The sequence below is a fragment of the Lolium rigidum genome, chromosome 7 (genome assembly GCF_022539505.1).
Source record: "Lolium rigidum isolate FL_2022 chromosome 7, APGP_CSIRO_Lrig_0.1, whole genome shotgun sequence".
NCBI classification, from domain to species: Eukaryota; Viridiplantae; Streptophyta; class Magnoliopsida; order Poales; family Poaceae; genus Lolium; species Lolium rigidum.
Window position 1 is genome coordinate 279,839,593 of NC_061514.1, and position 17,844 is coordinate 279,857,436.

General features: G+C 45.6%; 1 pseudogene; it reads right to left on the reverse strand.

Moving 5' to 3' along the window:
- Positions 1–926: 926 nt before the first annotated feature.
- LOC124672820 overlaps positions 927–17,844 on the reverse strand; it is a 26,333-nt pseudogene continuing 9,415 nt past the window's right edge.

Sequence of the window (17,844 nt, forward strand, 5' to 3'; positions counted from 1 at the left end):
AATAATTGAAGGTATCAGTGTTTATGCGCATTTGTTAGTGTCTAGCGTGAGTCAATTGTTTCTCAAAAAAAAAAATGTCATCAATCCATGTTACTCCCTTTGTTTTCAAAACGTAGTGTAAATTACTGACGTAATCCTATTTGTACTCCGGTACAAAGCGTACAATTGAAGTTTGCATCAGATGAAAGTTAAAAAAAAAAAACTAGTCTACATTTGACGACAAATATCTGGGACGGCAGCTGAAAGGCTCACTATTTGCCTCGTCGCCGAGCACTCCGGAGCACACATGGGGGCAGCGCCAAGGAGCGCGTCAGTGGTGGCATGAAAAAGGACGGTCCATGCATTCGAAAAACGGCTGAAAATATCAGTGCTTGACAAAATCGCAGGTCCAACAACTCGAGACTATAGAATGGCACTTGAGTTGGTGCAAGCAGAAAGCACGAAGTCCACTCTACGTGACAGAAGCAGCATGCACTTCGTCGAGAGCTGTTCAGTTTTATATTGTAGCATGGACTTCCCGAACCAGAAGACGCAAATATCTTCCACGGTTTGATCATCCAGTAGGCGAGCACTACACCTCAGCATACCTAATGCAATGCACACCGTCGAGGAACTAGAGGCATGACAAGGTTAATGGTTGGCGACACCACGTAGGTGAACTATTGTCAAAAGATTGTTTCCTCGTGTAGCCATGTACATACAAAAATAAACATACCAACATCGTTTATAAAAGAATGTTCCTGATTGTAACACTTGTCATGGATAATTGAACAATGCCATTGCCTTACATACAGTATCAAAAATGAAGATGTGAACTGAGCCAGAAGTGTTCTTTCTGCATTAAGAACTAGCTCCATGATTTGTACAACACTTCCAGCCTAGGTCTCTCATCTATTCCATCCTTGTGAGCACAGGTTCAGATTAATTTAGTTTGCTGCTGGGGGTACTTCCAAGGCAGCGTCTGACAGTTTCTTCTTGAAGTTAAGCTGAGCCTGCTTCCTGGGCTTGGCAGGGTCTAAAGACAAACCGAGAAAGTTATTTTAACGAATGGACAGTGCGTAGCTAAGAGTGATCTAGACAGGGGTGTGACAGTTCCAAAGTACAAACCTGGTTTGGTTTCCTTGTTGGTGGATAGAACTGTAGACTTCCACTGATTGTATGCTTGCTTTTCCATCTTCTTGTGCCTTTTGTGAGTTGGTAGCTGAAATTGGAAGAATCGGACAGCAATTACAGCAATGATTCAAAAGAACGAGCAGACTACAACTGTGGAATATGTGAAACAAAAATTCATCCAAATGTAGATCTAAGGTTTCTCACTAGAGGCTAACTAAGTGATTCACATGCTTGACGAACAAGAAGCTATAACAATTACTAGCTTCAAGTTCGTGATGTGTGCTACATAGATGCATTAGAACCACAAACTGAACTAAATAGCAATGGTTCCCTTTTAAGAGAAGTTCTGTCCTACAAGGTATAAATGTACCTAGCTAACACTGGCAACATGATGAATATGTATTTATTCTTTTCAGCCATTCAGTGTGAGCAACCTGATCTGATCATACTTCAATCAGCTAAAAGTGGCGACTAAAATCTTCTTTTTTTTACAGGAGGTGACTAAAGTCTTTGATTGCACAGTTTTACCAATAAACTGATTGCTGAACGCTAATGAAGAGCAAGGGTGTAACATGGACTATGTGCAGCAAGCAATATAGCTAATATAATCCATAGGCTACATATGTATGCTGCTACAGCTTGCATTAAGCCATATTGTTGGACACTGCACTATTGTTGCCTTTCTGGTTCAACATTACAATAAAAAGTTCAACAGCAAAAATCTCATGAACATAAAACTACTTGCATCAAGCAAAACACGTATTGCTACTGATTTTCTTCTTTCGCAATCAATAAAAGGAATGTCACTTAAACAAGTCTTAGTTAATCGAGTACCAAGCATCTTATAGCTTTACGTCATGCATTTCAAAAGTAATAAACATAAGCAGGTTCATACATCTAGCTCATCTTGGTCATCACCCGATGATTCATCAGAGTTATCACTATCATCCTCATGTTTCCTTTTGCTAGGCAAAACATCCAGCAGCTCTGCAACAACAATTACAAATTACAAGTTGTTGCGGAAAATGGCAATCCACAAACTTTTACCATGCTAGTTGTCAAAATTGGTTGTGCTATAGCATGTTCAGGTACCTCTGTTCCCTTTAATGGTAGTTGGATCCTTATTCTCCTTGGCTATTCCAAAAACATCAAAGCAAAGATCGCCCATGGATGTTGAAACCTGTAAGCAGCACAGTTAACGGTCAAAACAGGATGATTTGCACCAATTTAAGCATGTGCATGACTACGCACTAGAATAGATGAGATGCAGGAACAAACAACATCATGCAAAGGTAAGGCAATCCATTACCGTTGTAAATTCAGAGCTAGAAGTACCACACAGGTTGATTAGCTTTAGTTTGTCAACTTTGAGCTGCAGGAAATATCAAGAAAGGTTCAGCACTACAAGAAGCAAATCATTCATACATCGACTAGCTGCAGGAAATATCAAGAGAGGTTCAGGGCAGGATTCTACTGGTTGACAGCAATAGAAGATGCGAAGGACGTAGTACGTACTTGCGATGCGTGTCAGAGATTTGCGGCAAAACCTCACTCTCCGGCAGTAGAACTGATGTCAATACCCTTGTCATGGCCTTTTGCTCAGTGGGGTCTTGATATGGTGGAAAAGTTACATAAGGCGTGGCCAGGAGGTTACGAGTATATGCTGGTGGTTGTCAGATGAACCAGCCCCAATTACTGATTATCACTGTACAATATATGATCGATGTATAAAAGTTATTTAATGACTCGAAGAAATCATATAACAATTGTAAAGGTGGAGATTTTCCCTGATTTTTCGATTCAAGCAAAATCTCGGGGGCTACTGACATAGGCATCCCCAATGGGCCTGCCGAAGATGGTACCCAGGGTTTACTGAAGGCCCACTACCCAAAGTTTATGAAGCCCGGAAGCCCAGTTAAGAGATAGTTTGGAAAGATAGTTGTATTAGGAATATTCGACATGTAACTTTTACGGGACAAACTCACAGAGTCTCCCGGACTTTGTAAACTTGTACACCATGAAACCCTCGGCTCCGCCTCCTATATAAGGGGGAGTCGAGGGACAGAAAGGGGATCGATTCATTGTCAACACAACCCTAGTTTTCTAGTAGTCAAGTACTTTTTCGGCTGAACCTTCGAGATCTACTTGCCCTCTACTTCCAACTAAACCCTAGTCTACAATCCGTAGGCATTGACAAGTTAATACCTTGTCACCTGTGTTGCCAATGACCATGTTGACAGAATTTGAGTTCTGTCCAGCTTGATCTTTCTTTCCTTTGCATTGTGGACATCGATTAGCCCAATGGCATGTCTCGCCACACACCCAGCAAGGATCTTTCTTCTATGTTTTCCCCTTCTTCTTGAAGTTGGTAGTATGAGAGACTCCCTTGTTCTTTCCCTTGAACTAGTGGGCATTTTTCTGCACCATATTGGCAGCAGAACGTCCCTCGGTTCCTCCAGTGTGTTTGTCTTTTGCCCTCGCCTTCTCCTCAACATCCAGAGAGCCCATGATATTCTCAACAGAGAACTCATGCCTCTGATGTTTCAGAGATGTGGCAAAGTTCCTCCATGAAGGGGGAAGCTTAGCGACAATGCATCCCGCGACAAACTTGTCCGGTAGCACACACTTGAGGAGCTCAAGTTCCTTTGCCATGATCTATATCTCATGAGCCTGTTCTACTACAGATCGGTTCTCAACCATTTTGTAGTCATTGAACTACTCCATCGCATACATCTCACCTCCGGCATCGCCGCATCGGTAGCACCAAACTTAGCGTCCACTGCATCCCACAATTCCTTCCCATTTTGGATGTGCAGATAAGCATCAACCAACTTGTCTCCAAGCACACTTAGGACGGCACCCACAAAAATTACGGTGGCATCCCCGAACGCTTTATCCTCTTCTGGAGTAAGCGGACCTATGGGAGTACCTTCTGCAACTCAGTGCACGCCCATAGAAGTGAGCCACAAGAGGGTCTTATTCTGCCATCTCTTGAAATGAGAACCCGTAAACGGGCTCGGTTTGAGTGCAGCAGCAAAACCAGATGGTGAAAATTGCCTAAGCATATAAGGTTTTTGGATTGTTAGATTGTTAGGCAATTTCGTGTGAGTCTATTACCGAAAGCAACATTACAGATGCACAAGCATACTTAACCACACACATCAGACTAAGCAATGCATCAGATCTGAACATGGAACAAGTAACAGTGCAAGGTAGGAGAGGAAAAGCACGTACATCGCGACCGGGAAGGTCGCACCAGCAGCAGCACCACCACCATGGGAATTGTTGATGCGCCCATGGTGTAGTCGGAGTCGTCGATGAAGCAGTCGAACCAGGGAAGAAGAGCACGAACAACAGCGAGCAGTCGCGCCGAGACGCTCCCCAAAAACCTTATCGCCCGTCTCCCGGTGCAGGATCTCAATGGACGGGCTTTCGGAGGCCTGCTCTCCCGGACGGCTGTGCACGCAGTCGCCGGGATGGGGAAGACTAGAGAGTATCACAACAAAAGGAACTTCGTGAGAGAGACGGACTAGAGAGTTCTGAGAGATGATTTCTCCATATCTGATATGTGTCCTTGTATAGCCTGGGAGGAGAGCCGACCCGACCGCGTTGCCACGCGTAGGAAGCCAGGGACACGCGGCGAGCATGCACATGCAGGTCGACATGTACCCAACTCAGTTGGTGCACCAAGAAAAAAATTTAGGCTTCCTTGAGTGTGTCTCGAACTCGAACTCGAGTCACGAAACGCGACGTGCGTGCCTGACGAGCCGAGCCGAGGCGGGGCGGGCGGGGGAGGAGGAGTACGTGAGGGCTCCTTCTATTCTCACTCACTTGGAAGGACTAGAATAGAAGCCCTTATATACCACTCCAACTCTCTCCCAACTAGCAATGTGGGACTAAACTTTGTCCCCCAAGGCTGTTCCAAACAGCCAACGTGATGGGCCTTGAGATTTCAGGAATTGTAGACTACATGGGCTGCCTTATTGGGCTGCAACCCATCTACATTCAACACATAGTTGATCTCATCTTCGTCGAGTTGGAGTTTTGAGTTTGCAGCTTGACCTCGTCTTCAAGGGGTCAGATTCTTGGGACGTAGTTGGTGACAAGGTATTAACTTGTCAATGCCTACAAGTCGTAGACTAGGGTTTCGTTGGATGTAGAGGGCAAGTAGATCTCGAAGGTTTCAGCCGAAAAGTACTCGACGATATGAAAGCTAGGGTTTGTGAAACAATGATTCGATGCTTTCTTTGTCCCTCGACTCCCCCTTATATAGGAGGTGGAGCCGAGGGATTCGTGATGTACAAGTTACGAGTCCGGGAAGGTTTCCCACTTCTCCCGTAATATTACAAGTGTTCTCTCCTAATACAACTCTAGCTTTCCTTAACTAGCAAGTTGGGCTTCCGAATTCTCCTTATCCTTCGGGTTGTGGGCCTTCAGTAAACCCCGGGTACTATCTTCGGCAGGCCCATTGGGGATGCCTATGTCAGTAGCCCCTGAGATTTTGCCTGAATCGTAGAGTCAGGGAAAATCTCCATCTTTATATTTATTCAATAACTCTGAACTTTACCACATATCTTTGCATACGAATTTCTATATTGTACAGGGATAATGGTAGTTGGGGCTAGTTCATCTGACGGATCAGGTACTAGTTAACTGCTCTAGTGGCAATCCGCAAAAACCTACTTCAAAATCACGTCCCTGGACATGATCTCGGGATACTGGTGTAAACTTCGACAGGTGCCGCTTCAGGTCTTACCATTCTGTCGAGCCCCAGTCATATTTATCGGGTACCTAACGCGTCCGTTAGGATTTTTCTTCGTATCTGTTGATACGGAAAAAAGTAGCAAACCGACGTCAGAGACGGCGCCACGCCACACAGAACGGATCCGGGGTCTTACCTTCGCAAAGTTTTGCGGCATTCAGAAATTGTTCGCAACTTTGGCGTTCTGAGAATATATTGTCGATTGCTTTTTCGGCTGTTGGAATAGCATATTTTATTGAGTCAACGGATGACTTATATTGCTCTCCCGATGGGAGTTTATGTAGAGTTATTTATATAACTCGAAGTATGCTCACTTTTTCCTCTTCTTTTTCTCTCTCTTCTTTTTTTTATAATTTCATCGGGCACGCGAACAGCGTTCCCGATGGGAGTAGCCCCCGAGGCTACAATCAAGGACTTGTGCTTGGGTGTAGGCTCCACGCCTTATGTCGCTATATTTTTCACTGTCGCATAGTTTTTTCAAATCTCTCGGGTGCGCGAACAGCGCTCCCGATGGGAGTAGCCCCCGAGGCTATGAGCAAATACTTGTATTTGATCATAGCCTCTTGCCATTTCTATTTTGTCTTTCTCGAATTTTTCATTTTTCCAAAGTAGCCCCCGAGCATTTGATCAAAAACTTGTATCTGATCAAAGGCTCTCAAAGTAATCCGTAATCTTCTGCTGTCGCCCTTTTTTTTATGAAGATGCTGAGTCGAAATTTTCTCTTGCTAAAGTGACATCACTGCTGACGATAGCCACGACCGTTGTTCCTGGAAAACGCGAGAAATTCTCTCTCACTGTCTTGCGGGCCTAAATTACGCATCGTATGGACACGTCGTGCTAGTGGGGGACACACGTCCTCCGCTTTTCCTGGCGCACGTATGTAGCTCCTGTGCTTTCTCGTCTGTATGAAATTACTTTTTACCCCTTGTCCATGTGTACACCATCTGTCCCGCAATCTCTCAATCCAACGGCGCGTCGATTCACCGCACCTCTATATAAAGGCATCGTCTTCCTCCTCTAGTCCTTTCGCTCGCGCCGCACCTCTGCTTCTCCTCTGCAAAATCCTTCATTGCTCCCACTGCTTCAAACGCTCAACCACACTCACACCCTTCGCCTCCAAGCTCATTGATGCCGCCTCGCATCCGTTTGACTAGGCACAGCACTCCAGAGTCGAAGATGGCGACGGCGGATCTGGGAAGCGCCAAGTGGGAGAGATCCAAGATCTCTGCCCAAGACATCAACCTGCTGAAGAAGATGGGGTTCAACAAGAAGGAGAACTCGCTCCGCTTCCCCAAGGAGGAGAGCTATCCAAGGCCTACAATCGAGTATCGGGTTAGTTTCGTTGACCATCTCATCCGAGGTCTTTCTCCCCCAATCCACGAGTTTCTTCGGGGTCTTTTGTTTGTCTATGGGCTTCAACTGCATCAGTTGACGCCCAATTCCATCCTCCACGTGTCGATTTTTATCACATTGTGTGAGTGCTTCCTCGGAGTCCAACCCAATTGGGCTCTGTGGAAGCGTATCTTCTGCCTCCACCGTAATGGCTCCCACGATGTTGCCTACAACATTGGCGGGGTTGGTATCTGTGTTCGCTCTGACGTCGAATATTTCGACGTCAAATTCCCCGACTCTGTCCAAGGTTGGCGAAAGAAATGGCTGTATATGCACGAAGAAAGCTCCAATCCAGTGGAGAACAACATCGCCCCTTTCGACGGAGAAGCCAAAATCCTTCGCCGCCGTTCCTGGGATGCTGAAGCTACTGAAGTTGAGAAGTTGGCGACAGAAGCGCTGATGACTCGCATCCACGAGCTACAGAACACCCGCGACGAAGAACTTTCGGGTATTGAGATTACTGCCTATTTCCTTAGGATTAGAGTGCAGCCTCTCCAGGCTCGCAAAAATCCCCTCCGGAAGTATCTTTGGTGAAGAAGATGTCGACAGGCTCTCAAAAGACCTTCCTTTGAAGGATTTTGAAAAGCTTATCCGCAAAATCTCATCGCTCAACAAGAAGGATCCAATTCCATCCTCTTGTCGCATTACGCCATATAGTGGCGCCAATCCCCTCCCCGAGGTAATTTTTCCTCTTAGTTGCTATATTGTCTCCTCGAGTTTTACTATTTTATCGACTACTGTCTTGCTAGCTTTTTTTGCATAACTTCTTTTTTATCGACACTCTTTCTTTTTCTCAGAACCACCCCGTTCTTGCTTCTCTTCCTCCTCTTCCTGAGGGTGGAGAAGTTGAAGAATGTACTGTTGTCGATGATGACAACTAGGGTACTTCTCGCCCTGAGAGTGAAGTCGCGGGTTCTCAAAAATCCACGGCTTCCTCTGAAAAAGAAGCCGAGTCTGAGGCCACTGCCTCGACACACTCCCTTCCTTCCGCTGTTTCTCCAAGGAATAAGCGGAAGAGGGATGAAGTCGCCGATTCCGGATCCTCCAAAGCCGAAGAAGTTGGTCCTTCCGAAGGGAAGACAGCTTTCGACCCTTGCTTAGATGCCCTTGTCAGCTCTTAAGTCCTTATCACTCTTTGTTGTTTATCTTGCGAAATACTTGTCGTCGTTTTTTCTTATATTGTCGACGTTTTATTGCAGTGGTGACGAGGAAGAAAATCCACCTATTGACGTGGCTGCTCGAACGAGTACGTCGCGTACTTTAGTTGTTTCGGATGCTCAACCTGATGTGGAGGAAACCTCGCCTCCTCAACAGAACGTCGAGCATCCAACTCCACCTGCAAGCCCCCATGTCCCTTCGACAAAGAGGGCCAGGGTCGAGCCAGCCACAGAATCTGCTCTTCAACCTGGTGGCTCCACAACTCCTCCTCTAGATAACGTAAGTTGCTCACTTCTCCTCTTTTGTGCAAGAGACTTTTCAGTTCCTATGAAATCTCCTCTCTTCGTTTTTTTTACTTTTTGTTGTCGACCTTTTTACCCTATTTGACACTTACTTCTCTTTTTCCTTTGTCATCCCTTGATGAAGGAATTCATCCGTCTTGGTACCCAATTTGTCGGGTACCACGACTATGCTAAACAAGCCGAAGGTAATACTCTGCTACTTCTTTTGGCAAATGACATCTTCCTCCTTTTCTTGTCATGATTCTGATTTTTGTCGACTATTTTGTCAGAAAATCTTGCGGAAGCCAACAAGCATGCTGACACACTTGCTCGTAAACTGGAGCAAAGTGAAAAAGCTCGTAAGAAGGCTGAAGCAGATGCCAAAAAGGCTAAGGCAGAGGCCGCCACCGTCGAAGATCTTCGAAAGAGACTTCATGACGCGGAAAGCGCCGTAAGCGACAACATATCCGAGCAAACTGTTCGTGAAGCTGAAATCCTCAGTCGCTTGCAATCGCAAAGTCGACGTTTTGTCAGTAAGCCCTTAATCCTTTGCTACTTCTTCAGGTTGTCTAATTTATCCTTGCGCAATTTTTGGCGATCTTCCTTTGCTTCTTTGTAGGGAAAACACATCAGGATTTTGACTTGGAGTGTCCTGAAGGCGATCAGCTGCTTGACGAGCTTTCCCTTCTTGAATTTCATGGAGAGGAAGCACGCGAAGGCCTTGCTGAAGCCAGAGCAAGTCTGTCGCGTCTTTTCCCTTATTTCTTCCCGAAGACACAAGAGCCCAAGATTTTCACAAAACTTGCCAAGCACTTCAACTCCCAAGAAGATCTTGGGCTCAAACTTCGCCAAGAAGGTTTGAAAGTTGGCGTCGAGGGCACTATCGCTTGGTCGCTGACGGCCAACAAGATGTCGACTGGACGAAAGTTGGCGACACAATGACAATGGAAACGAAGAGGTGGCAATCCTTGATCAAGGCTGCCAGGCCTAATGCGAAGAAAATCCTTGCCTACCTCGGATGCAAGCCAACTCCTGCTCCCAGCTCATCCAAGCCGGAGGTCAAGTAGACCACCCTGTCTTTCCTTCTTTTTTCTTTTTCTTTCTTCCTTTTGATGCTGTCGCCAAAGTAGCTTTTGGCGACACTTATCCCACTAGCTCGTTAGGGTGTCCTCCATTGTAATGCCTTGTAAATATTCTGAAAATCAATGGAATTCTATTTTGCTTGATGATTGATGTCGAACCTTTTGTTTTCAGTTGATATTTGATAACTACACTTCAACTCCTCGTCCCTCCAATATTTTTCCTACTTCCTCTCACTCGAAGAAAACACCTGTCGATGATGACTTTACTGGAGATTCCACGGATAAGGAATCCGCTCAAGATTTGAAAGATCTTCGCCGGCAGCTGCAATCTATGAAGAAGCAAGCACTTGTAATTATGGAGCAATCGCGAAAATCGTTGGAGAGGGAAAAAAAATGCGCTTCAGCAAGCCCAGGATGCTATAGCTGTAAAAGAGGATGCAGTTGCTACAGCTGCCGAAGCTTCTCGACGAGAGAATTTCATCTTGAGCTAATGCTTGATTCCAGCTTGGATATGGCGGGTACGCTTCGTTCGCTTGACCATTATTATCAGTATTCTCCATGTTTTTCCTTCATTTCTGATTCTTCTGCTGAAAACAGGTTCTTTTCGAGATACCGCTGCCGAAGATCAACGTGTTGAAGCTCGATCCAATGTGCTTCTCAGGCTTGCCGAAGAACATGGTTCCAACTTTTGGGTGACGCTTCGAACGTACTCGCCAAATCGTCGATTTCAAGATCGTGCGACTCAGGTCCGTGAGTTTCTCTACTTCTGTACAAGGACATTGTCCTTAGTTTACGGCACCATGTTTCCGCGCAATAAGATGCCAGAGACCCTTCCTGCTTTGATGGAGAAATTTCGGGATGCTCCTCGAATCCATGGGTTTGTTCGGGCCCAACTATCTGCCGGCGCCAGGTTTGCTATGATGATGATCAAAATCTGCTATCCCAAGTTTGACATGAGTCAAATTGTTACCAAGTGCTTGGCCAAGATGGCGAAAAGAAAAAGGGATGTTGGCAAAATTGATGATCATGTGACCCCTGTAGCAGAAGATATGATGGATGAACTTCTTCGGATGGACGCTGAGTTCTTCGTGAAGGGTAGCTATGCTGAACACAGTACTCGTACTGTAAATACGGAACGGATGACCATAGATAATATACTAGGCCACCATTGACTTCCTTTTCCTTTCAACTCGTTGAGTTTTCTCAGGAATTGTATCTTGTATGTTGTATTCTATATTGTAAAGTCAATAAATGTTCCTATTTTTCCTCATCAAGCCCCCGAGTGTTTCGGTGGTGAATTTCTTTATTGTGTGTGCGAGGTTTTAAACCAATGCAACTAAATTATATTGAATATGCTATATTTGCGGGTACGAGCCCCCGAGTGTTTTTGCTGATCGCTATTTTGTATCTGTGTTTATTTTGCGAGGTGTTGTACACCAAAGCGAAATTTTTGTCGGTAACATATATTGCAACTTTTGGGCATAAGCCCTTGATCCTGTCGAAGAAAAACATATATATCGCGACTATCTTTATTATATTGCAGCACCGCGAGCCCGCCTCATTAAAAACCTCTTCCGACCCCACTCGGTGCCCCGAAAAAGGAAAAGAGTGCGTCTGACAACTCGCGGGCGTTTCAGTACATTGTATTTTTACAAGGAGGACTATATTTCGATACTAAGCGTATAAACGCCTTAGCTGCGCCACGTTCTAGGGGTTTTTCTCGGGAACCCCTGTCTTCTTATCCTTGATCCTGTATGCTCCTCCTTCGATGACTTCCGTGACGACGTAAGGGCCAAGCCATGGTGACTCGAGTTTTTCAGTATTCTGTTGATTGAGTCGTAGAACTAGGTCTCCAACCTGAAAGGACCTTGGTCGCAAGCGTCGACTATGATAGTTTTTCAAGTCTTGCTGATACTTGGTGACCCGTGATAGTACTTCATCTCTGGCTTCATCCAATGCATCGACATCGTCTTCCAATGCCTTTCTAGAAGCTTCTTCATCATACTCCGTAACTCTTGGGGAATCATGCTCTATCTCTATTGGTAATCTTGCCTCGGCTCCATGGACCGAGAAAAACGGAGTTTCTGTGTCGCCGTATTTGGTGTTGTTCGAATACTCCACAACACACTTGGCGGCTCCTACGGCCGGGTGTGTCGAGCTTTTTCCAATGGTCCTAACAAGCGCTTCTTGATACCGTTGCAGATGATACCATTGGCTTTCTCGATTTGGCTGTTGGTTTGCGGGTGCGCGACTGACGCAAAATGCAATTTGATGCCTACCTCTGCACAGTATGCCTTGAATTCCTTGGATGTAAAGTTACTGCCATTGTCCGTGACAATGCTGTGAGGTACTCCAAATCGAAAGACAATGCTTTTCACGAACTTTATTGCAGATGCTGCATCTGGTGAATTTATCGGCTTGGCTTCTATCCACTTGGTAAATTTGTTGACAGCGACGAGCATATACTCGTATCCTCCTGGCGAGGCTTTATGTAACTTCCCCACCATATCGAGGCCCCATTGAGCAAAGGGCCAGGACAATGGTATTGGCATCAGCTCTGCTGCCGGAGAATGAGGTTTCGCGGCAAATCTCGGCACGCGTCACAAGTTCGTACTATCTCCTTTGCATCCTCGATTGCTGTCAACCAATAAAATCCAGCTCGAAAAACCTTGGCGGCAATAGCTCGACTGCTCGCGTGATGACCACATATTCCCTCGTGTACATCCTTCAAGATTATCCTTCCTTCTTCGGGTGTGATGCATCGCTATAACACACCCGAAATACAGCGTTTGTACAGCTCCCCTTTGACCACTGTAAAGGCTTTGGACCGTCTAATAACTCGTCTTGCTTCAACTGGATCGTCGGGTATTGTTTTCCTTAGGATGTATGATATGTATGCTTGCATCCATGGTATTTGCACCATCTGACATGGGCATACCCTTCGGGTACCCATTATTAGTATACCTGGCTCGGCCCAATATGAAGAAGACCAAATATGGAGAAGGCCCAACAAGGCAACCCGAAGAAGTAGTCGACTAGGACTCTTGTAAAACCCTAGGCTGGTTGCATATATAAAGCTAGCCAGGGCACCCGAAATAAAGAGGACAACAGATAGACAGAAGATAGACAACATAGCTCCGCTATGGCGGCACCCTGTAAACACATCTATGATCGTATACTGGATTGCTAGCAGCACGTAGGGATCCTCCACGGAGGGGACCCGAAGCTGGGTACGTCGTGTGCCTAATCTCGACCCCGGAATCTCCATCGTCGCTCTCTCCCGAAACCCAAGTCTACAATACGTAGGCATTGCCAAGGTGATCCCTCGTCAATTGGCGCCGTCTGTGGGAAGTTGCGACGCTGGATTTTGTCATCTGGGCGAGATCCATCTACATCATTATCAAGTTCGTTTACATCGGCGGCCAGATCGGATTTGGTGATCCGTCTACTCTAATTTCGTCATCAACAACAGCCAACTTCATCGCCACGCCAAGCTGCTTCGAGCGACACAGTCGGGAAGCTATTTGGTTCTCACGAGTATGATGGAAACGTCGTCATCTCTCGAAAGAAAAAATTTCAACAGAAAGTCGTGGACTCCACGCTGATTCACGTCAAGGCCACCTCAAGTGCAACTAGATTTGGTCCCAGCAAAGAAAAGTCCCAGAGAAAAGGATGGAGCACTAGAACACGATGGGTTCAGATCATTGCATGGAAACCGTACGCCAAGAAAGGAAAGAGCAACCAGCAGCTAAAGAGAAAGGAAGTCTCGATAAAAAAAAAAGTACTTGATTGGCTACCAAGATTAGCTGGCTCGTATCATCAAGTAGACGTATACAAGGAAGAACACATGCGGCTTGCCAACGGACGCTGCCATCCCTATCCGATACTTTTGGTCACCCGATATGTCGACGTCGCAATATTCCAGTCATTCGGTACAAAGATCAGGTGCCATACTTCTAATTACGCAAAATTTATTTCGCTAGATATTTTTCGGCTCGTACTATTTGCGCGTAGTTTTTGCGCCGTAACATAATTGCAGATTAAAACAAAGCTTTGACTACCCTCTTCGGTCGACCATGCCCGTTGTCGTGCACTTGCCATACTCGGGGGCTTGCGTATCCGACATCACGGACACAATATATTCGGATGCTCACCCGCCGCGGATCGGCCGTATCAACCGCGTCCTCTTCATGGGCCATGTCAGCCAGCCGCCACATGGACTATCTTTGGCAGCGAAGATATTTCGACAGCGCCCTCTTCATCAACTACTTCCGGTCAGACGCCGCGCAACTTCATCGACCGCGTCCGCCACACGACCTGCTTTCACGTTGCCTTCGCTGCACCCGATAATAAAGCTAAGTGTTCTTCTTTCAAAAGTTAACTATCATTTACTTTCACCACACCCAAATACTCGGGGTTGCGCCATTACATCATTAGAGAAAATTCACCTAACACTGAGGGATGTACCATTACTTCGTTACCACAAATATATTCGGTTACTTGGTGAATTTCTTTTCTTCGGCTCTGGATATATCTTCTCCGGTTCAGTGGAATTCACCTAACACTGAGGGATGTACCATTACTTCGTTACCACAAATATATTCGGTTACTTGGTGAATTTCTTTTCTTCGGCTCTGGATATATCTTCTCCGGTTCAGTGGAATTATTTTCTTCGGCTCAGTGGAATTATTTTCTTCGACTTAGTGGATTTATCTTCTTCGGAACAGTGGATTTATCTTGTTCGGCTTGCTGGATTATTTCTCTTCTGGTTATTATTGGTTCACTCTTATACAATATTACCTGATGCGTTTTCGGGACAATGGATTCATCTTCTATGGTTATTACTAGAACTATTTTCTTCGGATCAATGGATTCATCTTCTATGATATCAGTGGATTTATCTTCTATGATTATTACTGGATTCTTCGGGTCAATGGATTCATCCTCTATGATATCGACGGATTTATCTTCAATATATGCTCTATATTTAATGGCGTAATCTTCAATATGGATTCATCTCAAATACTTCATCTTGGATTCATCTTCATGGGCTCATATTATATTATGGACAATGGCTTCATCCTAAATGGCTTTACCCTATATGACGCCACGACTCCATCAATTTCTTTCCATATCATAGCAAACACTGGGGGGCTCGACCATGATTTCGCCTCGGTCGCAACTGCGACACATCATCTAAGCAATAATAATCATATCACCCCAGCAGCGCTCGGGGGCTCGGCTATTTCTTCATCAACAATACGGTGGCATTTACTTTCGGTATTTGGTGGTTTTTACTTCAGCTCGACTTCTTCTCGGCACTCGAAGATTTCATCGCATCGACTCCGTCGTATCCAATAAGCTAAGTGTTCTTTTGTTTCACATAAAGTTGATTATCATTTACTTTCGCCGCACCCGACACTTGGGGGATGCGCGGCATATATTCACTTTACATATCATCGAATCTGAGCATCTGACACCGCATGCGAAAAAGAGAGTCAAGGAAAAGATAGAAAAAGTTTGTTTATTTTGTGCAGGGGAAAGCAAATTTCAAAGTATATAAGAGAGAACCCGACAAAATTGTCTACAGGGAGAACTCGACGAAATTGTCTTCAAGAAAGAACAGGACCCAAAGAATTATCTTCAGGGAGGTCCCGAAGAATTATCTTCAGGGAGGTCCCGAAGAATTATCCTCAAAGAGGACCCGAAGAATTGTCCTCAAGGAGGACCCGAAGAAATTTTCCTGAGAGAGGAACTCGACGAAATTTTCATCAAGGAGAAACAAAAAAAAAAGGAGGAGAAAAAAAAAGAGGATGGACAAATCTTCGGGTCCATTGACTCGTCATATTATTCCGAGCAAGAGCATCGGTGATGTATCCAACAATATAGAAGAACCAATATATTCGGCTGTCTCATCAAGCCCGAGAGAAAAATAGGAGAACCCGCAAAATGGGTCATTGCGTCAGCCGAACAAGGCACTCGACAATATATTCTCAGAACGCCAAAGTTGCGATCAATTTCTGAATGCCGCAAATTTGCGAAGGTAAGACCCCAGATCCGTTCGCGCTGGGCGTGGCATCGCCGAAGACTGCGCTCTGCTACTTTTATCCGTATCAACGGATACGAAGAAAAATCCTAACGGACGCGTTAGGTACCCGATAAATTTCATCGGGACTCGACAGAATGGTAAGACCTTAAGCGGCACTTGTCGAAGTTCGCACCGATATCCCGAGATCATGTCCGGGGACGTGATCTTGAAGTAGGTTTTTGCGGATTGCCACTAGAGCGGTTAACTAGTACCGATCCGTCGGATGAACTAGCCCCAATTACCATTATCCCCGTACAATATAGATATGGATGTCAAATAAAATTAGCAACGGCCTGGAGTCGATAAAAAGAGGGCTGCGCCAAGTTGTTTATCGAGTAGTACAACTTGAGTCTATGCCTAGGTGCAAGCACTCTGCTCATATGCTCGGGGGCTACTCTTATCGAGAGTATTGTTCACCCTCCCGATAAGAAAGAGGAAAAATTGTGGAGTCAATTACAAGCAAGTTGAGCCTACACCCAAGTGCAAACACACTTGGCTGTAGCCTCGGGGGCTACTCCCATCGGGAGCGCTGGTCGCGCACCCGATAGAAAAATAACTTCGACAACATCTACGACAATCAAGGTTTGTAGACTCAACTCAAGTCTGCGACTCGAGTGGAGCCTACTCCCATCGGGAGCACATGGATTTCATCAAGTTCTCCGGAAATATAGTTAAGTTCTTCATCGAGTAGTACAACTTGAGTCTATGCCCAAGTGCAAGCACTTGCCCATAGACTCGGGGGCTACTCCCATCGGGAGCGCTGCCGCGCACCCGATAATTTCAAGAATCGTCGACATCATCTACGCTACACATGATCTACGACATGGACCTCGCCTTGTATTTTTTTCGACTCCGGAGATGGTTATGCTTGGAGTTTCTACGCAAGTCTTCGACTTCCCTATAAACTCGGGGCTACCGACATGGGCATACCCTTCGGGTACCCATTATTAGTATACCTGGCTCGGCCCAATATGAAGAAGACCAAATATGGAGAAGGCCCAACAAGGCAACCCGAAGAAGTAGTCGACTAGGACTCTTGTAAAACCCTAGGCTGGTTGCATATATAAAGCTAGCCAGGGCACCCGAAATAAAGAGGACAAGTAGATCTCGAAGGTTTCAGCCGAAAAGTACTCGACGATTATGAAAACTAGGGTTTGTAGACAATGATTCGATGATCTCCTCGTCCCTCGACTCCCCCTTTATATAAGAGGTGGAGCCGAGGGTTTCGTTTTGTACAAGTTACAGAGTCCGGGACGGTTTCTAACTCATCCCGCCAGATTTACAAACAACGCTTCCTATTACAATTCCACTTTCCTTAACATATCTTGGGCTCTCGAACCTTCTTATTCTTCGGGTAGTGGGCCTTCGATAAACCCCGGGGAACAGCGCTCCCGATATTCTTTCTCTTCCTCTTTTTTTTTACTATCGGGTGCGCGAACAGCGCTCCCGATGGGAGTAGCCCCCGAGGCTACAGCCAAGAACTTGTGCTTGGTTGTAGGCTCCCACAATTTCTATATTTGCCATAGTCGAAATTTTACTTTTATCGAAGTAGCCCCCGAGCATTTGGGCAAAAACTTGTTTCTGACCAAAGGCTCTCGAAGTACTCAAATAATTTCTCCTGTCGCCATTCTCCTTTTATTTTTCTTGTCGACATATCTTCCCTTGTCAAATTCTCTTCAGCTCTATTAATGGTCGAGATTTATCTGCCTTGTGGGTCCATCATTCCCACCACGTTGACACGTCGTGCAAGTGGGGGACACACGTCCTCCGCTTTTCTGGCGCACGTACGGTAACGCCTATTTTAGTAAAAATACTTTTTTGCCCTTGTGGGTGGAAGATCTATTATGACCACACGATTTCTTCATCCAACGGCCCACTGCTTCACCCAATTCTTATATAAACCTGTCTTCAACCTCCATTCATCCCCTCGCTTGCGCCGCTCACCTGTTCCTCTTCGCAAATCTTCCC